Source organism: Manis pentadactyla, chromosome 8, assembly GCF_030020395.1.
Source record: "Manis pentadactyla isolate mManPen7 chromosome 8, mManPen7.hap1, whole genome shotgun sequence".
NCBI classification, from domain to species: domain Eukaryota; kingdom Metazoa; phylum Chordata; class Mammalia; order Pholidota; family Manidae; genus Manis; species Manis pentadactyla.
The window spans coordinates 17,709,410-17,735,784 of NC_080026.1; the positions used below are offsets into that span (position 1 = coordinate 17,709,410).

The following is a 26,375-nucleotide window of genomic DNA, read 5'->3' on the forward strand; positions in this document are numbered from 1 at the left end:
AACATACCCTTAATTTTACTCTTCATAATGACATTAAATTAGGTTAAAGGGAAAGGAACGTGGTTTTGGTCTTTACTCTTCCAATGTTTTGCTATATTACAGTGCCTGACACAATAGCTTTACTGAATTTAGTTCCCACATACTTTTAAAGGACAAATATTTGGACCCAGATTACCTTAAAATAGTGTAAAAATTTTTGAAAATACAATTCATGTGAAAATAATTTGTAACTGATGACATTTCATACAAATACAAATCCTAAAATAATATAAGAATAGCCTCAAAAGTAGAACATGATAAGGAAACTTTCCCCTCACTTGACCTTCACAGTTATAAAACTTCAAGCCTGATATTACTAGTACTAATATATAGTTGATTATCCAGTTTATTCTCTTTGCAAGATGATCCTGACTTTGGAATGGCATGGGCCAAACTGCAAAAGAGAATAGACATCTTGAAGAACCATTAAAAATAGGTATCAAGATGGGGCTTGACCTGGAAATCCTCTTATTTATAGAAAAAATTGTAATAACTGGAAACATTCAAAATGAAAAAAGATGCGTGTATCCCACCTCAAACTACTTAAAAACGTGTCACCTAAAGAACGTTCTGAAGAGTCTTTAAAAGCAAAAATAGAAATAATAGCAGGAACTTTATGAGAAAATACATTTTACTCAATTTAAGAAATAAAATTCTAACAGTAATATTTTATGTTAGGAGTTAGTAAGCTTATGGTCTCTAATGTCAGATGGAGTTAAAGTGTGGCTTTGAGTGAAATTGGGCTTCTGGTGAGATGTTGACCATAAGTAGGCATTAAGGTACCTTCCATTTCTAGGATTTCTTTTTTGAGTTTTGGTTCCACAAAAGTGTTAAAATCTAATTCCTATATTTCAGGAGTCCTTCCAGTTCTCAAGTAAATAACAAAATCAGGCTACATGATAGCTATTGGCCATGGATATTTTATATATTATATTTTATGTACATACCATATATATATATATATACTTTTTTTTCTTGAAATACATTCTGGTCTGTAACCTTAATGCCAGAAAAAAATAGGATTATTTCTTGTTTTCTGGTAAAAACTTTTCGATTTTTGGATGATTAAAGAATTTGAGGTAAAAAAAAATTTTAGCTCTTTTAAAAATTAAGAAAACAATTCACCATTCACAGTTCTTTAAAATGCCCTCTACATACTCTGATGAAATATATTACATTGCAGAGAAAAATATAAAGGCCAACACGATGATACCAACGCTTGGAAGCAAAGACAATTAACTTTTACTCTATGTGGAAAAGACATGGGGCCCAACTACCACACCGTAGGGCATGAAAATCAAGGTTAAGGCACACAGAACTACTCGGCTTTTGCAATATATTCAAAAGACCGTTTCCTTTGCTTAGCATTCTAGAGATTATAGATACATCTAGAAGATTATAGATGCAGCAGTGGTAGTTAAGAGTGTTATCATGTTATAGAATTATCATCAAAAAATTAAAATTGTCATAAACCATATCCATATACCTAGAACAATGTTGCAAAGCACATATAATCAGTCACTTTAATTATTTTCAGTTTCATCGTGGAGAATAGATAACAACTTAATGTGTCTCAGGTTACGTATCTCTTTTCCAAAGTTAAATATATTTTTCTATAACAGCCTCTAATGAATGTGCATATTTAACATTTTATAAAATGTTTTTCTTGTGCATAAGCAGACCTATTGCTGTTTTTCACCCTGCTCAAGCAAACAGAATATAAAGTAATTATAATGTTGAACCAGCCTTTTACTTTTTCTGGCTCTAACCTGAACAAATGCATCGTGCTAGAAGAAAACGCTTTGTTTCTTCAAATAGTATCAATAGAAAATGGAAAAGATTAAGCAATTGAGTAGGTGCTTACCCCTGATCTGCAATACTTTTAAAAAGCAATGCCTATGTGATGGGGTATGTGGTGGGGACTTGATAATGGGGGGAATCTAGTAACTACAATGTTGTCCATGTGATTTTATATTAATGATACCAAAATAATAAATAGATAAAGATAGATAAATAGATAAATAAATAAAAGCAATGCATATTTTTTCTCTCACCTGTTCACTTTTCTCCTCTATAGAACTTAAAGAAAAAAAAAGACCACCCACATATTCACAAAATAAATTCTCTAACATCCACACTAAAAAAATCCCAAAATAATAGTAATTAAAGTATTTGAACTACTTTTCTATTCTCATAGACAAATATAAGTCAGAAGGCAACAGAATCTACATTATGATTTCTTGATTACTGATTTGAAAATGAATGAAAATATCTCAATTCCAAAGCAAGTGTGGACTGAAAAAATAATATACTAAGCTTTAAATTACATTTTCCTGATTATATGATGAAATCATTAAAATAATAAATAATTTTATATAAAATTACACTGTAAAGTTTATAGAGGTATAAAAGCATAACTATTATAGATATAATCTTTCCTTTATTAAGCATAGTGCATACAAAAAGATTTGAAGAGATTCATTTTAATCTTAGACCTCCCATTGTAAAGGCGACAGCCATCGAAACATAAAAATATAAACAAACCAACTGACTAATCAAAAAGAACACTACATATTAATTGTATTATTTGCTTATGTACATTACCACACTGTTTCATTTACTGAAAAGATACATGTACCCCTATGTTTATCGCCACATTATTTACAATAGCCAAGATATGGAAGCAACCAAAGTGTCCATCAGTAGATGAATGGATAAAGAAGATGCAGTACATATACACAATGGAATATTATTCAGCCATAAAAAAGAAAGAAACCCTTCCATTTGCAACAACATGATGGACCTAGAGGGTATTATGCTCAATGAAATAAGCCAGGCAGAGAGATACAAATACCTACGATTTCACTTATTTGTGGAATCCGAAAACAAAATGAACAAAATAGCAGTAGATTCAGAGACACTGAGTAGTGGCTGGTAGGTAGTTACCTCAGGAGAAGGGTTGGAGTGAGGAAAGGGGGAGAAGGATAAAAAGGCACAAAAATTCTCAGTCATAATATAAGTAACAAGGATGGTAGTACAGCATGGAGAATATAACCAATGATTCTGTAACATCTTCTTATGTTGACAGATAGAAACTGCCCTAGCGGGGGTGAGAATTTAATAATATGGATAACTGTTGAACCACTGTGTTGTATACTTGAAACCAATATATGATTGTATATGAATCATACCTCAATAAAAATAAAATAAAATAAAGCAATTGTGGAAATATTTCCAAATAAATAAGTGAATACCTACTTTCTAAAGGCTGTAAAATATTCCATAGCTTGGCTATACTATCACTTATTAAACCAATCATTTTTCATTGAACATTTGTGTCATTTCAGTAATTTCTGTTGTAAACCATGACTCAGTTAATATTCTTCTTTATGTATATATCTTTGCAAACCTGTCTGAAAATGTGTCTTGAAAAAGTGGTGGAAATTTAATGAGGAAATTGTGTTATAACCATGATGCTATATTGGAATTATTCTTTTTCTCCTTTTGTTGACTTTCTATACATCCCTTTGGCCAGAAAGGTCCTTCTATCTTTGATGACTGAGAAAAATCTCTGTTCACCAATTGCAACTTTCAGAAAAAAGTGACTGTTCTCTCCTTTCTGATCTTATGGCTCATTTACTTTGTTGCATTGTCCCTTTTATAAAACTATTACCACTACCTGTTTACATGTTATGGCATAGAGTCTAACTATTGAACTAACCCATTTCTCTTCCTCCTAGAGGCCATACAACATTCCCAGGCTGCCCTGCAGTTAAGTGCTGTCTTGTAAATGAGGATAGAAATGATAAGAGCCAAGTCTAGGCCTGGCCCACAAAAACTCCCCATGTGTGTTTCCCCATGCCCATGGCCTTGCTGTGGCAACACTGAACATCATGGTTTTAAAATGGCAAAGACATCAAAAGAAGGCAGTAACACAGCATCTGGATCACCACTAGGGACACTGGCTGATCAGGTATAGCCATTAAACAATTTACATGGAGAAAAACAGCTCTATTTTGCTCACTGACTGAGATTTTGGACTTATCTGCAGTGTTATTTTTATCAATGCACTTTGTTCTTTCCTCTGTAGTCTATGAAAATTCACCAGTGCATTCTGCCTCTGACTCAGCCCAGTGTCTGACTGTAATGAATATACTGTTTATTCAGTGAATACATGGAAAAAAAGTAGAAGGAAATTTTGAGACAATCTAGTTCTTCTGTCAAAAGAATAATGAACAGTGTAATTAAAATAGAGGTTTTTTCCATAAAATTATCCATTGCAGTATTTTTTTAAAAATGTAAAATCTCTAGTTCATAGTTTTCTTTTATGTTAAAGATTGGTACTAACTAGTACAGAATATTTGAGCTGAGAATAATATATGTACACATTATAAATAAATTTATATACAGTAGTAAAGGTTAAATACTTTTACTGATAGTGACACATAACTAAAATGTGTGGAGGTTATGGCCATGAGACATTTTAATTAGACCACAAATAAGATCCTGAGTGGATAAAGAAACCACCATTTAAATAAAGTGAGTATGTGATTAATCTATTTTCATTCCCAGTAGTAACTTTTACTAATAGTTTATATAACAATTACAAATGATTCTTAATGATAACTCAGTACAAAGTATGGCTGCTTAAATATCAGCAGCTATTAGCCTTACAATCACAGAGCAGTTTACTCTGCCTTTCTTGTTCATAATTTATTTTCTATAAAACATTTAAATAACTTCATATTGTCATTTAAAAGGAATGGTATATGCCAATGCACATGTATATGTAGCACAGTGGATGCTTGCATCACACTTTCCTATAAGATTCTGTACAAGAAAATAATACATAGCTTATAAATTATGATTCAAAAATTCTTCTTTAAAAAGAATATATTCTAAGGAAGATAAAGGTATGTCCAAAGTTTTACCTGCATAGATGATTAAAGTATTATTATGTGTTTGTACAGGCATGCAAAAATAAATGTATACTCTCTCTCCCCTCTCCCCTTTCCTCCCTCTAAAATTCTGCATAAAATGTGCTATATCCATAAAATGAAAACTATGCAGTAATTATACTATGGAAAAATATTTAATGATGTGGAAGGTATTATACTTAAGTGAAATAGTGGATCATGAAACAATGTTACAAAATAATTCTATTCCTATAAAAATATTAAGTTATGTGATGTATATGAAATTCTTACCAATCAAGATCACAAGTGGTTCATTAAACTAGAGGAGCTTCTTAAAGTCTTTCGAATTTTCTGTATTTTCTTAATCAGTTCAACATTACCTAACAGGGTGAATTCAGCTTCATATTAATACAAAATCTGGCTTCAGTGAAGACAGATAGAACTTTGTTTTTATAGTGACAGGTGCGAAGTGAAGTCAGTAGATGTTGGGGGCATGAAAAAGAAAGGATCACTGTTGAGTGGAGTTCCTGAAAATAGGAAAGCTTGTTTATGTACATAAGGAGACAAGCTTGTAGATGAGAACCCGTAAAGAATTATGGTCTGTTCTAGCAGGACAGTTCCTCATAGGACCTTTGCTGCAATTTACAGAAAAGGAAAACATTAAGCAGTTGAGCAAGGACAAGGAGCAAAGGTTTAGGGAAAAATAAATTCCTTTATTATTATAACATTTTTCACTTGCCTCTCACAATCATCCTTATAAAACATCTATGCATCTATTATGCCAATGCTACTCTTATACACAGTAAGAGGTTGTTTGGCACATGTTACAGTCATAAATGTTTCCTGGAAACAACTGGCTTGATTTTTAAAGTATTCACTAAGGTAATAAAATCATGCTGAAATATGAAATGATTTCCTTCTGCATTAAGAATGAGCTTCCTCCTTAAAAGTATTTAAAAGGCTCTCATCTTGTAATGACTCTAGCAATAGCCTTAGTTCAGCTTTAAATAAAAATCCCATCCCCTTATTTCTGCCTGCACTGCCAAAAAAAAAATCTTTGGAAACAAAATTTTGGTTGCCAGATCTTTGGAAAGCCCTTTGTAAGGGTACATCTCAAGTTGAACAGTGGACATTTTAAAGAAGTTCCTTATATAACCCGACATTCATTAAAATTGTTCCTAAGATAACACAGTCATACACACTCAGCATTTGATTTATCATCACACATATGATTCATCGAGTTTGCAAAAATATACCTACTTTGGCCAAAAGAAAAAAAAAGAGCAATGCATTCACTGACCATACATCTAATTGAGGAAGTAGATATTTTAAAAATAATTTCTGAATGTGTCATTTTATTTATTATGAAGCTGCATAAAATGTCTATTAATGCTCAAAATTCATCAACTAATATTAGTCACAGAAAATGTGAGGGAATTATTACTCAGTAGATTTCTATGAGTCCATGTCAGAAGTAAAAGAACCATCTGTCACAGAAGTCTGCAGTTAAAAAGCATACAATAATACTGGATTAAGTGTGAGCAGGAATATGGATCATCTCAAGTAACTTCTAATGTTTTAAGTCATAAAATTAAACCTACTGCTGGATCAAAAGCTTTGCTGATGGCGGTTGTGCTGACTGCTTTTTGTGTGGCCCGCCAGGCCTCGACTCTGCACCACCTCCAGCTGCTCTGTGTCCCGGGTTGCTGACCTCTACGTCTGCATCAGCCAGGCCCCCCTGCCCTGGGCCTTCTGCCTGGGGAGATACTGACAGGGCTTTGGGGACAGGAAATGGATGAGGTTGGACTCTTTACTTCCTGGTGACCTCTCTGTGGAGCTGCTGAGGGTTGGGTTTCTCACTTACAGCTATAAGTTCCTGGGGCGTGCCCTCTTACCAGTTAATGAAGGAAGGAAAAGTAGAAGCCTAGATTCCATGGGAATCTGCCCTTTATGTTAGCTCTTGCTAGAAGCTGCTTCTTTACAACCCTACTGAGGGGTCGTCCTGAAAGTCAGTGGCTGAAAGGAAATCCCCCCATCGGTCAGAAAGTCACAGAGGAAGTGAGGAAATACTGTGTGAAGGGAGAAATAGATTGACGCATTGGAATCTACACTAGTTTACGAGCAGTAGCTACCAGGCTGGGAAGCTGGTAAGGAGCTTAAGAGAACAAGATTGGCGAACTGGTGAGGAGCTCTGATGGAGGAGTTGCGAGTGGTCCACTTGAAAAGGGCATAAAAGATGTATATTATTCATATCCCAGGTAATCTTCCAAAGAGGGTTTCTACTGCAAAGGAGCCTCTCAATAATCAGATAGACAAAATTATTCTTCCTACAACTGTCAGTCTCTTTTTTCAGTTGAAGCAGTGCTTTTTCAATGGGAGAGATGCTTATACGCCAGGCTAATACAAGTGATGAATATGTACAGGTTTGACAACACGAACTTCTCACCACACCACACCTGATATGCTTATGGCCACCCAACTCGCCCATGGCAGAAAAACAGCACACAGCCATTCATATGGCGCCATTCATATGGCACCATCCATATGGCACCATCCATATGGCACCATTTCTGACCAGCTGGCGTGAGGTCGATTCTATTGAACCCTTTTCATCATTTTGGAGAAACATGTTTTCTTACAGGGAAAGACAGATATCTGAGATCTGTCTTCTTTGACCACAATTCTGTCAGCTCCACCTTTTGTAGACTTACAGAATCATTATTTTACTTGGATTTTGACATAATCTCACCTCAGACCTGGGGAAATAATTTATGGCAAAAGGAATGTGACCATGAGCTCATCCATAGAAGTCACTGGTCTCAGAATCTAGAAGCAGCTAGAATGGAATGACCTGCTAAAGACCGCTATCTCATCATTTGGGAAACAAAAGCTTGTGGATTTGGAAAGCTGTCCCACAAGATGCTATACACCTCAAACCAGTATTAAGTGTATGTGTCATCTCTCCTACAGACATAATGCACAGGTCCAGGAACCCAAGAAGGATGTGAGAGGGGCCCCTTTCATCAAATAACTCATTGAAGCAATATTTGTTTTCTATCTCTACCACCTTGGGCTTTAGGGATAGAAAGTACTAGTTCCCAAAGGGAAATGGTTCCACTATAGAACACAATTATGGCTCTGTTAAACTGGAAATTGAGTCTTTCCTCTGGCCATCAGGAGCTTCACAAGCTGTTGATTTTACTGGGAGAGAAAGGAACTACATTAAGGCTTCAGGTGATTGTATTGTTTACCAATAGGCAACTAGATTGCTGCCACACAGTGGAGGCAAGGAGAACTATTTCTGGAACCTAGAGGGGAGTCTCACTTTATAATTCTCTGGAGTGTCTCTTTTCTATAGTTGGCTGGGTAATGGAATAACGAAGCAACCCAGTAAACGCAGAACTAATCAAAGGCTTACACCATAGGATCAATCCACCAGGTACAGAATACTACATAGACTAGTTACTAACAGAGCTTAGCATAAACATGGAATGGGTAGAGCTAAAGGAATATATTATTAGCATCTAAGACCTCATGAATACTACATGAGTACTGATGAGTAGATATATGAGTCATGAGAGTACAGCAGCTATATTTTATGTTAATTAAGAATTCCTTTCCCCTCTTGTTTCTAGATTATGTAAAGAGAACTGAGGTTGGGATTTTGTTTGGGGATATAACTGAACTGACATCAATTCATGAGGATATGGTAATTGATGGGATTCGTGTATCCATTGTATTAAGGACACATAGTTCTCATCTGAACAAGATGGTAAGAGAAGTAAAATGAAGGAATTGTTCAATTTATTTCTCCAGATCCACACTCCACTCCTATCTTTCTCAAACTATGCCCCAGGAGGATTACCTCTGTGGCTATGTCTGCATGCTTTCTTCTTTGGCTCCAGATTGCATCTGGCCAATGGGAGGAACCTGTAAGTGCTTGGGTTTCAGGACAAAAGTCACATTTACTCCCTTGGTTCTTCCTTGCAAATTAGTCACAAACCGGCTCTGTTCCCAAACCAAAGGTCACAGCCTCTGTCAAAAATACCCTCTGCATAGAGGTATTTTTATGAGTTCCTGCAATTGCTTCCTCCCCTTTAAGGTTTGGGAGTAGTAATGACTTAACCCCTAGTTACCAGCTGCAATGCACAACCATCCCTTGTTGCTTTATCTAAATTCTGTTGACTCTTTTGTAAATAGCCCTTGTATTACATTCTCCTTGGCTACTTGGTTGAATCATGCCATCTGTTTCCTCTTGATAAAACAGTTTACAAAGGTATATGGGAGCTTTTGTGAAGTCCCTACATATATGACAAAATTGGCAGTTAAACCACTCTAGCACTTAACCCATTGTTTTCTCTGCATTGAATTTTACTTTAACTTTCTAATATATTTTCCTAAAGGTTCTCAATATTTTATTATTTTTTGCTCAAGTTCTTCAATTAAAAATGTATAAGTAGGTATCTGTAATAAATTATGTTTATTTGTTGATGATTAATATAGGTATTACAGCAAACCAAAAACAGAACATTTAATGTAAGGTAAAAAATAGAGAAAAATTTCCACTCCCAATGAAGTATTTATGTATCTCTGGCATAGAGCACATTTTGGAAATCACTATAGATAAAGTGATGATAACATGCATTTCTTCTTGTCTCAAGACATTCTGCTGTCAAAAAGGTTGCTTGTTTTTTTTCATTGTTAGTTGGTTTTTACAAAGATACTGTTTCATTTTGGTACTCTCCTCTTGATGTTGGGCATGGGGCTGACCGGCTTAGTGATTATCCTTAATGGCACAATAACAAGAAAAAGAGAAAATTATTGCAGGGATATCTTAGGGCCAAAGATGGATTAGGTTCAAATGGTAGGTATGCTTTGCTGCCTTTCCTGATGATATCATTGTCATTTTTCATGGAATAAGGTATGTTAAGGTATCATATATATGTAGGTACTCAGATGTGAGGTGGTGACTAGGGCTGGGGGAATATAAAAACTTGAAAAGGAAGTTTAGAATGGTGTGGCACATAGAGTGGATCATGAAAGTACAGTTTTTTTGTTTTACTTTAAATATTAATCAGAATGTGTTCCTTGAAGTAGGATTAAAATATCTCCAGTCTCTATAATGCTAAAAACATCATGTGGCTACTGAAGATTTGTAAGGTTTATATTTCAGAATGATAAAATGTAACCTGGAGAAAAAGCTTGCATATTTCATCAGTAAATTCAGAAAAATACAATCATATCAATTCTTCAATTTAGCTCTCAAATAATAGATTAAAATGTCCTATTACCTAAAGGGTTACTTGATTTTTAAATCATATCTTTTTCAGAAGCTCCAACAATAATTTGAGAGCATCAAAATAAACTGATGTAAATTGATTGCAAGAGGCACCATAATGTGAAATATAAAAATTTAATAATTATTTCTCATGGAGAGAATTTCTGGTGGAAGAGAAAATATTCTAATAATTCTACCCAAACTAAAAGCTAATTCAGAGATCACATATCTAATCACTACCTGCCTCCTACCGCCATCCCTTATGTTTATGTTTTGGACATTCCAACATTTTATTGGCCATCTGTATAAACCAGCTGCTGATCTTTGTATTTACTCACTGTTATTGTAAATCTTACTGCTTAGCATTTATTTATACTGAGTTTTGGGTTTTCCACTGCCTCTGGGCATTTTCTGTTACTTAATAATAATAAAAACAACCAGGATATTAATAATATAATAAAGTATTTCTTTATTTGATAGTCAAAAGAATTAAACTGAATGCACTGTTTGAATAATGCAAATAGGCATTAAAATTTCAGAGATCCAACATATATTACCTTTTCACTCTTAAAGTCTCCAAATACTCTGGAAACTCAACCATTCAAAACACACAGGCTTAAGTCAATACTCATTTAATAAATATTTGCTGCCTGTGCCAAAGAAATATGATAATTCTAAAATTTAAAGGCTGCCATAAATATCACACTATGTTCAACCACCTGTAAGGTACATGTTGAAATAAACACACTCTTACTTAAAACTTATCAGAGATTTATGAAATACTGTCAAATATATTCTGGCTTATATTAGACTGTGTTTTTTAAAAAGGGAATTTGGGTTACACCATGAGATCAAAGACATATTATAGCTGCTTACTTATCCAGACGGGCTACAGATTAAATTAGTGAACCAATATAAAATAACAGTGTGTTAAGCCTAAAGATAAGCTTATCCTTCCTTTTTCCTTTTTATAGTTTCCTCTTAAAATCTTTAACATTATTCCACCTTACTATATATATAATTATTATCATATATATGTATGTACATATACAAATATACATTTATATTTATGAAAAAAATTATATATATCTATGTAAATGCACACAGATTTTTTTTTTGTGGCAATGTTTAAAATATCTCTTTGGTACTATTTTCTTTTATATATTTGATGATTCCATTCTTCACCTTTTCGTAACATATGGAAGTGTTCAATTTTCATTACAAATACATTGCTAGTTTAAATTCTGTACTAGTTTAAATTTTTTTAGAAACTATCGTAGTTAACATTTAATTGGGATTCTGCATTTGGACTTGATTTTCAAGTAAACTATGAACCTTCTGAGGAATTTTCCCCGTGAATTTATCTTAATTTGAAGGAAAAAAACAGTTTACTCTGGCACAGTTATCTTCCAATGCTTAGTAACAGATCCAGTTTTCTTTAGGAATAAATAATGGCAGTCACTTTGAGAAACAGCTTTAAAAATCTATTCATATTAGGGGTTAACATCATTCAATAGGTAATTCCATTGCAATTTATGGTTAATAGCTCTATATTCGTGCTACTGGGGAGGAGCAACTAATTTAATGTATACCATTCTATTGTTATATTTTCACAGTTATTTTATATTTACTTCACTGCATCACTGACATAGTTTGAATTATTTCCTTTCTTATTTTATAGGCCACAAAGGTAAAAATACTCCAGGGATTTCAAAATGAGTTTTGTTATTTTTTTAAGTACAGCTATAAGATGAGCATTTTTAGAAGTGGCCTTTAAGATTGCTTATTGATCAAATTCTAGTTTATCTTCCATTGCAGCACACCAAAAACATTTCACTATTCCTTAGGTATTGTTTCCTTCCAGGTCTATTTCTTCACTCTAGCTTATTTTTTCCTATGCATTGTGCTATTTCATTCACTCTGAAGTAGGATACTAATTGGATGAAAACACTTAACCTGGATAGCTACATGCATTATATGTTTATGCCATACTGACTGGAGCTCATCAAAACCCAGATACATGCATATCTGATAAATTATAGGCTTACAATACTCAAGATTGGAAATCTAGGCATTTTGTCTGAATGCACAAAAGCATTTTGAATAGAGAATTATTCACAGCTAGAGTATCTCTCTTTACCTTAGCTATCTGAGTTATGAAAATACAGTTTAACCTGTAAGTCAGTCTTGCAAATTAATCTCCATGATCTTAACAATAATTTATGATAACTTAAAAGTGAAATTATGCATCTCAGGAAAAAAAGACTGATGGTAGAATAGAGAAGGTAAAATAATGCAGTAAAGTTCCTTTACATATTGACTATCACACCCAACTCAACAGAATCACATGATATTGCCTTGCCTAATAACCGACATAATGCGTCCACTCATCAAACAATAGATAGGGACCCTCAGCTGTGATGTTGAAGAAGGTACATTATTTCCCTTGAAAGAAAGAATATGGGGTCTTATAGGAAGGTTCTGCTCTTATGAAAAGATGTCCCCATGACTTCAAAGCAAGGTATTAAGTGGAGGTTCAAGCAAAGATATACAGTTCAGTTTTCACTGTAATTACTGAGGAACCCTCCATTCTTATTGGTCATCTTCTAGTTAAGCAAACTGGAAAAAAGGAAGTGGGAAAGATGGAACCAAACTTTGCCAAGTTTAACTGTGCAAGTTTCAGTTTGATATGTTTCCCCATAGGGTACAACCCAGGAATTCATTGATTAATAAAATTTTTTCTCCTTTAGAGTTTTCCAATTCTTTGCATTTTTTCTTATCTAATACAAAGTATTGCCACCTTCTCTTTGTCCTATCAGATCCCAATGACTTATCAAGACATTTTATAGCCCTTTCTCCTTCCAACAATTTACCTAATTTAAGCAGATTTCCTATTTCATGAAACATTTTCAAGTACCATTTATACATATTTTGCATGTTTAGTTACAACTTTTAAGATATAACTGAACATTTAACTTTTACAAGTGTTGGATATGATGGAACCACTCTGTACATTCAGTTCAATTCAATGCAATGAACATTTATTGACTTCTATATGCCAGGTTCTATTTGGGATACTTGCCTATGTCAATGAACAATACAGAAAAAAATTCCTACCCTCTGTTTCTTACATCTTATAATACCCAGTCCACAGTATATAAACCATATTATATCTTCTCCCAACAACAGATTTCTTTTTTTTCTATGACATCCTTTCTTATTAGTACCCTCAAAATTTTCCCTTGTAAATTGTGTTAATATCTAATAAAAACAATAACAAAATAAGTAATATGAAAGCTGTCATGTGCTAGGCACTGTTCTAAGCACAGTGAGAATATTAACTCATTGAGTCTGCATTAACAAGTCTATGGGATGGACTACTTATCACTATCCCAATTTATGGAAAAGGAAACAGAAATACAGAAATTTTAAATAACTTCCAAGCTTGACCAGTTAACAGGTAAAGCCTGATCAACCCAAATGGTTTAACATCAGAATGTGTGCTATTACTTTTAATGTGGTTACTTTAATTATCTATGCAACAGCAAAACTCAATTCATTATCTCTGATCTAGCTGAAATTATGCTGCACATTTAAAATCATTTAAAAACATCAAATCCCACTGAATAATTTTCAGAGCACAGTATCTCACCCTTTCTTAATCAATTTAACTTAATCTCATGGTCACTGACTTAAAATATCCCTATTTTATACTGAACTGGTCATTGTTCATATAAATTCTGAGAATTCACATCTGTTAAATTTCCCTAAAAGTGAAAGATATAGTAAATTAATAGAATAGTGATTATATTTTATTAATGACATGACTTTTCTGGGTTGTGACAAAGCATAGACAGTCTACATATACACATATTTCATCCTTAAAAAATAATTCTAATAATTGTGTAATGATTTCTGCATCAGACATAAGTCCTTTTAGATAGTGATTTTATTTACATATCTTTAGTTGAACATGGATCTATATAAAATATAAAAGAGACTTTACTACATCAGAGTAAGTAAAGCGATTTAATACATAATGACAAATAACCTGTTTCTTATTGTAAAGCCATTGTTCCGAGCCCATGAGCATATTTCTCCTGACTAGCAACCAGCAAATGGTAGATAACTCCTTTTTTTATCACATCCATGCAATTATGAGATATATAGTTTATTTATCTTCCATATAAATAAGACTGCCCTCTTCTGGATAATTAAGTATCTCTTAAGATAATGAAGTAGATTCTGGTTAAGCCCATCTTCAGGTAAAAGTAAAAGAAAACCCAAGTATATGACTAATTTTAAGCTTAATTCTTTATCTTCATATTTAAGACATACCTTTCAAAACCTACTTTACTGAGGTATATTTAAATACAATGAAACAAACTCATTTTACACAGAGGATTCAAGATAGCAGTATGAGAGGTGACACACAGAACTCCTCCCAAAACTACATATAGTATTAAAATATAGTTAATACAACTAACCCTAAAACAGCAACAGGAAAGAAGGCTGAACCAGACTGTACACAGACCTCATGAACAGAACAGACCTCAGGAAACAGGGTAACATACCAAAACCTTGATCCAGCGGGGCCCAAGCCCTTGCCCCATCCCAGCTCACTGGCAGGAGGAAGAGAAACAGAGCAGACCAGGGGGTGGAAGCCTAGAACTGCTGAACACCCAGCCCTGGAAGTCTGCTTTGGAACACAAACCTACATTGTGTGGTGATCTGGAAGTTGGTGAGGTTGGGGAGCTGGGACAGACAGAGTGCTTGAGAGACTGAGATTCCACCCACTTGTGGAGGACGGGATCCACATCCCAGGACAAAGGAAAGGCAGGCAATCTGAGAGGTTTCCTAGCAGTGAGAGGACTGCTGAAGGGGCAGGGTCTGCATGGAGCTTGCTGCACAGGAGAAGGGATAGGTAGACAAGGTTGTCTGGGTGTGCTCTGCCCAGCTGGTTGAGAATTTTGAGGAGCTTCAGGCACTCCAAACCCCTGGCTGACTACTCAGCTCTGAGGCCTCCCAACTGTGACACATAGCCTGCTGCGCCTTCCTCCTGGCCTGCAGACACTGGTTCGCAAACCGGCAGTCACTGCTCTGGCATCAGGCCAGCTAGAGGGAGGCCCCACCTACAACAGCTAGAGATGCAAAGCACAGAGGCTTACACCTGCCTGCTCGGCCCACTGGCTCTGATACTGGAGACAGGCGCTGTAGCCAGGTATCAGGAAACAGCTCTTTCCTCCCCCCAGGCACCAGCGCCACTGCCCTACGATCCCCAACCTCACTCTAGAGGCTGAGCAGCTCCAGAGACTGGAGCTTCTGGGCATTGGAGGGTGCCACATAGAAATAGGAAACGTCAAAGGAAACTGGTTCAGACCAAACTATCACAAGCCCCAGAAAAAGGGCCAAACAAAACTGAACTCACCACTCTTCCTGAAAGAGATTTGAAAATAAAAATCATAAACATGTTCATGGAGGTACAGAAAAATATTCAAGAACTCAGGAATAAATTTAAGATGGAGATTCAAACATTAAGAAATTCCATATCTGAGATGAAACATACAATGGAGGGATTTAAAAGCAGATTATATATAGTAGAAGAGAAGGTAAATGGAATCGAAATTAGGGAAGTAGAATATAAAAAAGATGAGGCAAAGGGAGAAAAAAAGGATCTCTAAGAATGAAAGAATATTGAGAGAACTGTGTGACCAATCCAAACAGAACAATATTTGCATTATAGGGGTACCAGAAGAACAAGAGAGAGAAAAAGGGATAGAAAGTGTCACTGAGGAGGTAATTGCTGAAAACTTCCCCAGTCTGGGGAAGGAGATAGTCTCTCAGGCCATGGAGGTGGACAGATCTCCCAACACAAGGGACCCAAGGAAGACAACATCAACACATACAATAATTAAAATAGCAAAGATCAAGGATAAAGAGAGAATTTTAAAAGCAGCCAGAGAGAGAAAAAAGATCACATACAAAGGAAACCCATCAGGCTGTCATCAGACTTCTCAACAGAAACCTTACAGGCCAGAAGAGAGTGACATAATATATTTAATGCAATGAAGCAGAAGGGTCTCAAACCAAGAAAACTCTACACAGCAAGGTTATCATTTAAATTTCAAGGCAGGATTAAACAATTTTCAGATAAGCAAAAGCTGAGAGAATTTGCCTCCCACAAACCACCTCTACACTGCATTTTGGAGGGACTGCTATAGATGGGAGTATTCCTAAAGCCAAACAGATGTCACCAGGGGAAATGAAACCACAGCAAAGTAGAACAATTAGATACTGAGCTAATACAAAATCAAATCAACTACCCTCAAAGTCAATCAAGGGATAGACAAAGAGTACAGAATACGATACCTAACATATAAAGAATAGAGGATGAAGAAAAAGGAAGAAAAAAAAAAAAGAAACTTTAGGTTGTGTTTGTAATAGCATATGAAGTGAGTGAAATTAGACTGTGAGATAGTAAGGGAATTACCCTTGAATCTTTGTTAACCATGAATCTAAAGCCTGCAGTGGCAATAAGTACATACTTACTGATAATCACCCTAAATGTAAATGGTCTGAATGCACCAATTAAAACATATAGAGTCACTGAATGGATAAAAAAACAAGACCCAACTATATGCTGCCTACAAGAGACTCACTTCAAACCCAAAGACATACACAGACTCAAAGTAAAGGGATGGAAAAAGATACTCCATGAAAATAATAGGGAGAAAAAAGCAAGAGTTGCAGTACTTGTATCAGACAAAATAGACTTCAAAACAAAGAAAGTAACAAGAGACAAATAAGGAAATTACATAATGATAAAGGGGTCATTCCAACGAGAGGATATAACTATTATAAATATCTATGCACCCAACACAGGATCAACTACATATGTGAAACAAATACTAACAGAATTAAAGGGGGAAATAGAATGCAATGCATTCATTTTAGGAGACTTCAACACACTACGCACTCCAAAGGACAGATCAAACAGACAGAAAATAAGCAAAGAGACAGAGGCACTGAACAACATATTAAAACAGATGGACCTAATGGACATCTACAGAACACTCCATCCAGAAGCAACAGGATACACATTCTTCTCAAGTGCACATGGGACATTTTCAAGAATAGCTCATGTACTAGGCCACAGAAAGAGCCTCAGTAAATTCAAAAAGATTGAAATTGTACCAATGGGCTTCTCAGATCACAAAGGTATGAAACTAGAAATAAATTACACAAAGAAAATGAAAAAGCCCACACACATATGGAGGCCTAATAACATGTTCCTAAATAACCAAAGGAAAAATAATCAAATAAAAACAGAGATCAAATAATATATGAAGACAAATGACAACAATAATTCAATGCCACAAAATCTGTGGGATGCAGCGAAGACCGTACTGAGAGGAAAGTGTATTGCAATACAGCCCTACCTCAGGAAAGAAGAACAACCAGAAATGAACAGTCTAATCTCACAGTGGATGAATCTAGAAAAGGAAGAACAAATGAGGCGCAAAGTCAGTAGAAGAAGAGACATAAAAAAGATTAGAGCAGAAATAAATGAAATCGAGAAGAATAAAACAATAGAAAGAATCAATAAAAGTAGGAGCTGGTGCTTCAAGAAAATAACCAAAATAAATAACCCCTAGTCTGACTTATCACGAAAAAGACAGAGTCTACACACATAACAGAATCAAAAATGAAAAAGGAGAAATCACTATGGACACCACAGAAATACAAATAATTATGAGAATACTACAAAAAATTAAATGGTAACAAACTGGATAACCATAAGAAATGGACAGCTTTCTAGAAAAATACAACCATCCAAGGCTGACCCAGGAAGAAACAGAAAATCTGAATAGATAAATTACCAGCAGGAAAATTTAATTGGTAATCAAAAAACTACCTAAGAACAAAACACCTGGACCAGATGGTTTCACTGCTGAATTTTATCAAACATTTAATGAAGACCTAGTACCTGTCTTCCTTAAAGTTTTCAAAAAAGTAGAAGAGGAGGGAATACTACCAAACCCATTCTGTGAGGCCAACATCACTCTAATACCAAAACCAGGCAAAGACACAACAAAAAAAGAAAATTATAGACCAATATCCCTGATGAACAGAGATGCAAAAATCCTCAACAAAAATTAGTAAACAAAATTCAAAAACATATCAAAAATGTCATCCATCATGATCTAGTGGGATTCATCCCAGGGATGCAAGAATGGTACAACATTCAAATATCCATCAACATCATCCAACACATCAACAAAAAGGACAAAAACCACATAATAACCTCCATAGACACTGAAAAAGCATTCAACAAAATTCAACATCCATTCATGATAAAAACTCTCAACAAAATGGGCATAGAGGGCAAGTACCTCAACATAATAAAGGCCAAATATAACAAACACACAGCCAACATTATACTTAACAGCGAGAAGCTGAAAGCTTTTCCTTTAAGACCAGGAACAAGACAAGGATGCCCAGTCTCCCCACTTATATTCAACATAGTTCTGGAGGTCCTAGCCATGGCAATCAGACAACACAAAGAAATAAAAGGCATCCAGATTGGCAAGGAAGAAGTCAAATTGTCCCTGTTTGTGGATGACATGATATTGTACATAAAAAACCCAAAAGATTCCACTCCAAAACTACTAGATCTAATATCAGAATTCAGCAAAGTTGTTGGATACAAAATTAACACACAGAAATCTGTGGCTTTCCTATACACTAACGATGAACTAGCATAAAGAGAAATCAGGAAAACAATTCCATTCACAATTATATCAAAAAGAATAAAATACCTAGGAATAAACCTAACCAAGGAAGTGAAAGATCTATACTCTGAAAACTATAAGACAGTCATGAGAGAAATTAAAGAAGATACCAATAAATGGAAACACATCCTGTGCTCATGGAAAAGGAAGAATTAATATTGTCAAAATGGCCATCCTGCCAAAAGCAATCAACAGATTCAGTGCAATCCCTATCAAAATACCAAGAGCATTCTTAAATGAATTAAAGCAAATAGTCTTAAAATTCATATGGAACCACAAAAAACCCGAAGAGCCAAAGCAATCCTGAGGAGGAATAATAAAGCAGGGGGAATTACACTCCCTGGCTTAAAGCTCTACTACAAAGCCACAGTAATCAAGACAATCTGGTACTGGCATAAGAACAGACCCATAGACCAATGGAACAGACTAGAGAGCCCAGATATAAAACCAAGCATATATGGTCAATTAATATATGATAAAGGAGCCATGGACATACAATGGGGAAATGACAGTCCCTTCAACAGCTGGGGTTGGCAAAACTGGACAGCTATGTGTAAGAGAATGAAACTGGATTATTGTCTAACCCCATACACAAAAGTAAACTCAAAATGGATCAAAGACCTGAGTGTAAGTCATGAAACCATGAAACTCTTAGAAAAAAACATAGGCAAAAATCTCTTGGACATAAACATGAGCAACTTCTTCATGAACATATCTCCCTGGGCAAGGGAAACAAAAGCAAAAATGAACAAGTGGGACTATATCAAACTAAAAAGCTTCTGTACAGCAATGAATACCATCAGTAGAACAAAAAGGCATCCTACAGTAGGGGAGAATATCTTCATAAATGACATATCCGATTAGGGGTTGACATCCAAATTATATAAAGAGCTCACACACCTCAACAAACAAAAAGCAAACAAGCCAATTAAAATGGACAGAGAAGCTGAACAGATATTTCTCCAAAGAAGAAATTCAGATGGCCAACTGGTACATGAAAAGATGCTCTACATCACTAATCATCAGAGAAATGCAAATTAAAACCACAATGAGATATCACCTCACACCAGTAAGAATGGTCACCATCCAAAAGACAGATAAGAACAAATGTTGGCGAGGTTGTGGAGAAAGGGGAACCCTCCTACACTGCTGGTGGGAATGTAAATTAATTCAACCATTGTGGAAAGCAGTATGAAGGTTCCTCAAAATAGAAATACCATTTGACCCAGGAATTCCACTCCTAGGTATTTACCCTAAGAATGCAGCAGCCCAGTTTGAAAAAGACAGATGCACCCCTATGTTTATCGCAGCACTATTTACAATAGCCAAGAAATGGAAGCAACCTAAGTGTCCATCAGTAGATGAATGGATAAAGAAGATGTGGTACATATACACAATGGAATATTATTCAGCCATAGGAAGAAAACAAATCCTCCCATTTGCAACAACATGGATGGAGCTAGAGGGTATTATACTAAGTGAAATAAGCCAGGTGGAGAAAGACAAGTATCAAATGATTTCACTCATCTGTAGAGTATAAGAACAAAGAAAAAACTGAAGGAACCAAACAGCAACAGACTCACAGAACCCAAGAATGGACTAACAGTTACCAAAGAGAAAGGGACTGGGGAGGACGGGTGGGAAGGGAGGGATAAGGGGAATAAGAAGCATTAAGATTAGCACACATAATGTAGTGGGTGGACATGGGGAAGGCAGTATAGTCAGAGAAGACAAGTAGTGACTCTATAGCATCTTACTATGCTGATGGACAGTGACTATAATGGATATGTGGTGGGGACTTGATAATAGGGGGAGTCTATTAACCATAATGTTGCTCATGTAATTATACATTAATGATACCAAAATTTTAAAAAAAACACTCATTTTATATTTTCAGTTCAATTAATTTTGACAAAAAATACAACCATTTAACTACCACTGTGATTGAAAATGGAGAATATCCATTATTCCCAATGTCCCCATATGCTTCTTTCAGTCAAGCCCACACAAAATGTATTTACCTTCTGTCACTGTAGTTTACATTTGTTTTTACAGCATTTGTATAAATAGAATGATACAGTAATAGCCTTTTCTGTCTGACTTCTTTCTCTCAGCATATTGTTAAAATTCATTTACAGTTCTGGGTTTATCAGTAGTCATCTCTCTTGAGTAAACATTTAGGAATGAAATTGCTGGATTGTATCATAAATATATTTTTTAGTTTTACAAGAAATTGCAAACCTTTCTCCAAATCAAATTCCTATCACCAAGGTGTGAGACTTACAATTGTTCCATATTCTGCCACTACTTGGTCCTATTATCCATTCTAATTTGGGCCTGAAGGTGGGCATGTAGTGATATCTTCTCATAGGTTTCCTTTTAAAGGGTAAAATATACTTTATTTAATAGTTGGCTATTGATTTTAATGATTATAAGTATTTAGACAAATAGTATGAGTTGTATATTTGTCATCTTGATTTTCATCTGGCAAATATTTGGTGTATGCCTTGACTGAGGTATTATAGGAGCATAAACAGGAAAACAATTACCTTCAATCCCCTACACAGTTCCAGAGAAGACTTTTTAGAAATATACTTCATGTCCACATAACAAAAATGTCTTTCTTTAGGCTGACATTACAGAAGCTCACCTTTGCATCTCTGTGTGTCAATTAATCATGGTCCCATTTCCATTTTTTTTTTTATCTCAGAAGTTTTTATAGATGTCCCCTCTATCTCTCATGGTGCTTATTTGTAAAAGCAGATCCTTTGCTTGTAGAACAGCATCAATACACTGGTACTCATTTACTTCTTTTTTGACACACTTCTTTTATTTATGTACATCCAAGTTTCTGACATGTTATTTTGCTTCTTTAAAAGAACTTCTTTCAAAATTTCTTATAGTACAGTTTGCAAGAAATCAACTCCCTCATATTTTTGTATTTGAAAAAGTGTTTATCTTTCATTATTGAAAGGAAACTTCATTAGATATAGAATTCTATGTTGGTTGCTTTTTCCAACATGTTAATCACTCCACTCTTCCTGTTGGCATGGTTTCTGATGAACAGTCTGCTATAATTCTAATTCTTATTTCTCTGTACGTCAAGTTTTTCCTGTGGCTACCACTAGGTTGTCTACTTGTCTTTGGTTTACTGAAAATTTAATATGAAATGCCTAGATGTGTGCTCTTGTTATTTATCCTGTTAGTGTTCTGGGTTTCCAGGATCTGTGCTTTGAGGAAATCATTATTTCTTCACATATCACATCTGCTCATTTTCCTTCTGCTACGCCAATTACACAAATGTTACACATTTTACTTTGTCTGATAGTCTTAATTATTTCATTTTTTATTTTCTTGTCTTTTTTTCTCTTTGCATTTCATTTTAGGTAATTTCTACTGCCCTATCTTCAAATTCCCTGTTTCTTTCCTTGATTAAGTCTGCTTTAAGCACATTGAATGCATTATTCATTTCTGTTACTGTGCTTTTAATTTCCAATATTTCCTTTTGGTTTTTCTTATGGTTTCCATATCTCTGATGACATTATCCATCTAGTATTGCATACAGTCTACTGTTTCCATTAGAGTCTGTAACATATTACCATTATTGTTTCAAATTCTATGTCTGATATTTCCAACATCTGAACTATATCTAGTCTGTTTCTGATGGTGACATTGTTGCTTCAGATTTTGTTTTATCTTGCCTTTTGGCACGGCTTGTAACTTTTTATTGAAAGGCAAACTTGTATAGGGCAATAGATAATGAAATAAATAGACCTTTACTGTGAAAATTTATAACAATCTGATGAAGAGTTGGGTTGTTTTATGTTTATTCTATCAACCCATTAAATGCTTATTTGTTGGATCATAAATATAATTTGCATACAATAAAATTCATTCTTATTAAGATTAGTTTGGCAAATGTGTACAATATATAATCACCACCAAAATCAAAATATAGAGTACTCCCAAATTTCAGTAACTTTCATTGTGCTCACTTGCACATAATCAGCGTCTTTCACCTCCAGCCTCTGATAAACACTATGACTGTTCTGTGTTCCTACAATTTTACTCATCTGGAATTTCATATAGATAGAATCACATTATTCAGTTTTTTGTGTTGTTATGTATCTGGCTTCTTTCACTTAGCATGATATTTTTAAGACTCAGCCATGTTTCTCTGTGCATCACTTTGTTCCTTTTTTATTGTAAAGTACTATTTCTCAGTAAAAATATACCAAAATTTGTTTAATCCATTTACCAGTTAATGGACATTTGATTGTTCTGAATTATTGAATGTTACAAGTAAGATGGCTGTGAATATTTGTACATGGTTATTTGTGTGGTCATATTCTCTTGGGTAAATATTAAGGAATTAGGTCGGTGGAGCATATGGTAAGCATATGGTTAAATTTATAAGAAACCATTCAATTGTTTTCCAAAGTGCCTGTATCTTTTTTTCATCTCCACCAGCAATTAATAAGATTTCTAGCTGATCTGCATTCTAGCCAGAATTTGTAATTTTAGTCTGTTGGGTATGAATATTCTGGTAGATGTGTGTTATTTTGGATTTAATTAGCATTTCCCTAATTCTATGATGTTGAACATTGTTTATGTGCATATTTGACATCACATTATCTTCTTTGGTGAAGTGTCTGGTCAAACTTTTTGCCCATTTGTTTTCCTTGGGTAGTCTGTCATCTCATTAGTGAGTTATGAGAGTTCTTTATATTTTCTAGGTAAAGTCCATTATAGGCTTTTATTTTTTGCAAATGTTTTCTGCCACTTTGTCGTATTTCTTTTTTCCTTAACTGAATCTTTTGAAAAACAGAATTTCAATTTTTATGAAGTCCAATTTTCAACATCTTTTTCCTTTATGATTTGTTCATTTGTGTCCTACCTTAGAAATCTTTACCTTTCTTCAGTTACTGTCTCATACATTTTCTTCTAAAACTTTCATAGTTATTTCCATTACATACAGCTCTACAATCCATTCAAGTAAATTTTGAATAAATGTTTAGATTAACATTTAGTTCTGCTTTTGTTGATGTTTTCATATGGATAGATAATTATTTTAGCAGCACTTGTAGGAAAGACTGCCCTATCTCTGCTGAATTACCTTGTCAACACTGCTTAGAATCAGTTGACCACTAACTCTTTGTCTGGAGTAGTAATAGTAATAAGGTACTTGGTGATTCGAGTGCATAAGTAATAAGTGAAATGAATGAAAGAAATGTCAAAAAGCATTAGTGGAGGAATTGACAGTACTCTGTTAAAAGTTACCTACACTGCACATGAAGTAGTATAGCATCATTTGAAGGTATAACTTAGATAACTTAGATTAGTTTAAAAGGTATATTGTAAATTCTAGGGCAACAACTAAGTTTTAAAACAGAAGTATTATTTATATAATAAGATGGATAAAATAGAATCATATAAAAACTTAATTATATTAGGAGAAGGCAGTAAAAGTAGAGGAAAAAAAGACACAAAAAACAATCGCAAAGAATAGGTAACAGCTACAAATATTAATCTAATGACATCAGTAACCATTTTAAATGTGGATGGTCTAGATACACCAACCAAAGGCAGATTGTCGGAGTGAATTAAGAAAACAACCCTAACCTATGTTGCTACAAGAAACCCATTTTAAATATAAAGACTCAGATAGATTAGAAGTAAAGGGATGAAGAAAGACAGATCATGCCAACACAAGTCAAGTAAGTGTTAATTTCAGAGAAAATGGAGTTCAGGACACAGAAAACTACTAGGGATAAAGAGGATTGTGACATAATGATAGGTCAAACCACCAAAAAAAAAGATAGCAATATTCAACATGAATGCACCTAACAAAAGAAAATCAAAATAAATGTCAAAATCTGATAGAACTGCATGGAGAAACAGACAAATCCATTATATGACTAGAGATTTCCACACTGTTTCAATAACTGGTAGATCTAGCAGACAGAAAATCAGTAAGGATATAGATAATCTGAATCTGAAATCAGTAGTAAATAGAGCCCTATGAATAAACTTGATCTAAATGGTATTTATAGAATACTCCAATCTAATAACAACAGAATACACATTCTTCTCAAGCTCATATGGCAGATTCACCAGCATAGACAACATTCTGAGACATAAAACACACTATAATTTGTTTTTAATTTAAAAATCATATTAAAGTATGTTTTAGACCCAAAAGGAATTAAACTAGAAATCAAAATGCACAGAACTTTTATGTGGAAAACTATATAACTCTGATGAAACAAATCAGACATAAATGAATAGGAGATATTCCATTTTCATGAACTGAAGGACTTAATATTGGTAAGATGTCAATTATTCCCAACTTGATTGATAAATTCAAAACATCCTCAATCAAAATCTCATCAAGTTATTAGGTATACATGGACAAACTATTTCTAAATGAATGGAAAGGTCCACTATAAATAACATAATCCTGAAGAAAAACAAAATTGGAAGACTGATACTACCTGACTTCAGATGTTAGTAGAAAATGAGAGTAATCAATACAGTGCAGTATTAGCAAAAGAATAGACACTAGGTCTTTGGCGAGAACAGAGAACCCAGCAACAGACCTACACAAACATATTTAACAGTTCTTTGAAAAAAGGAGCAAAGGCAATTCAATGAGGAAAGAATAGTCATTTCAACAAATGATGCTACAGAAATTGGATTCATATGAAAAAAAATAAGTAAATAAACCTAACCATACACCTGACATGATTCACAAAAATTAGTTCAAAATATATCATAAACTTAAGTGAAAAATGCAAAACTAAAACTTCTAGAAAAAAAACAGAAAGTTGGCATGATCTTTAGCTTTGATAGGGAAATATTTACAAGGTCAGCAATCTAGTCCAGGTGGCTCCCTTCTGCATCTCTTCTTTAGCAAAGACAGCAGAAACTCCCATTTCCCCCTTCCCTTCACTCCCTGCTCCACCAGGCACTCATTCCCAAAACTCACTCCCCCTTGCTTGCTTGCTTGTTGTGCACATAGAAATGTTGCAGATTTGGAAGCAGAAAAATGTATATTACTCCCCTTGCCTTTGTTCGGAGCTTGGACCTTGGGAGATTACTCCCCTCTGAGCCTGCCCGTGTAAAATAAACCTCAACACTCCAAGGCCTCTGAGTGCCACTTGGTTCTTCGGTCAGCGATCCAGTCCAGGTTTTTCAGAATTTCCTGTAACAGTCTGATGATGAATTTATAGATACACCAACAAAAGCATGATCCATGAAAGAAAAACTGTAAGTCGTACTTTATTAAAATTTAAGATTTCTGCTCAAAAAACCAAGTTTAAGAGAATGAAAAGTCACTTTTATATCTGA

At 34.6% G+C, this 26,375-nt stretch overlaps 1 protein-coding gene across 6 annotated transcripts in view; it reads right to left on the minus strand.

Annotated features, from left to right (window-relative positions):
- Positions 1-26,375, minus strand: part of GALNT13 (polypeptide N-acetylgalactosaminyltransferase 13) — a 529,379-nt gene that overhangs the window by 313,910 nt on the left and 189,094 nt on the right. The gene's annotated exons all lie outside the window — the stretch shown is intronic.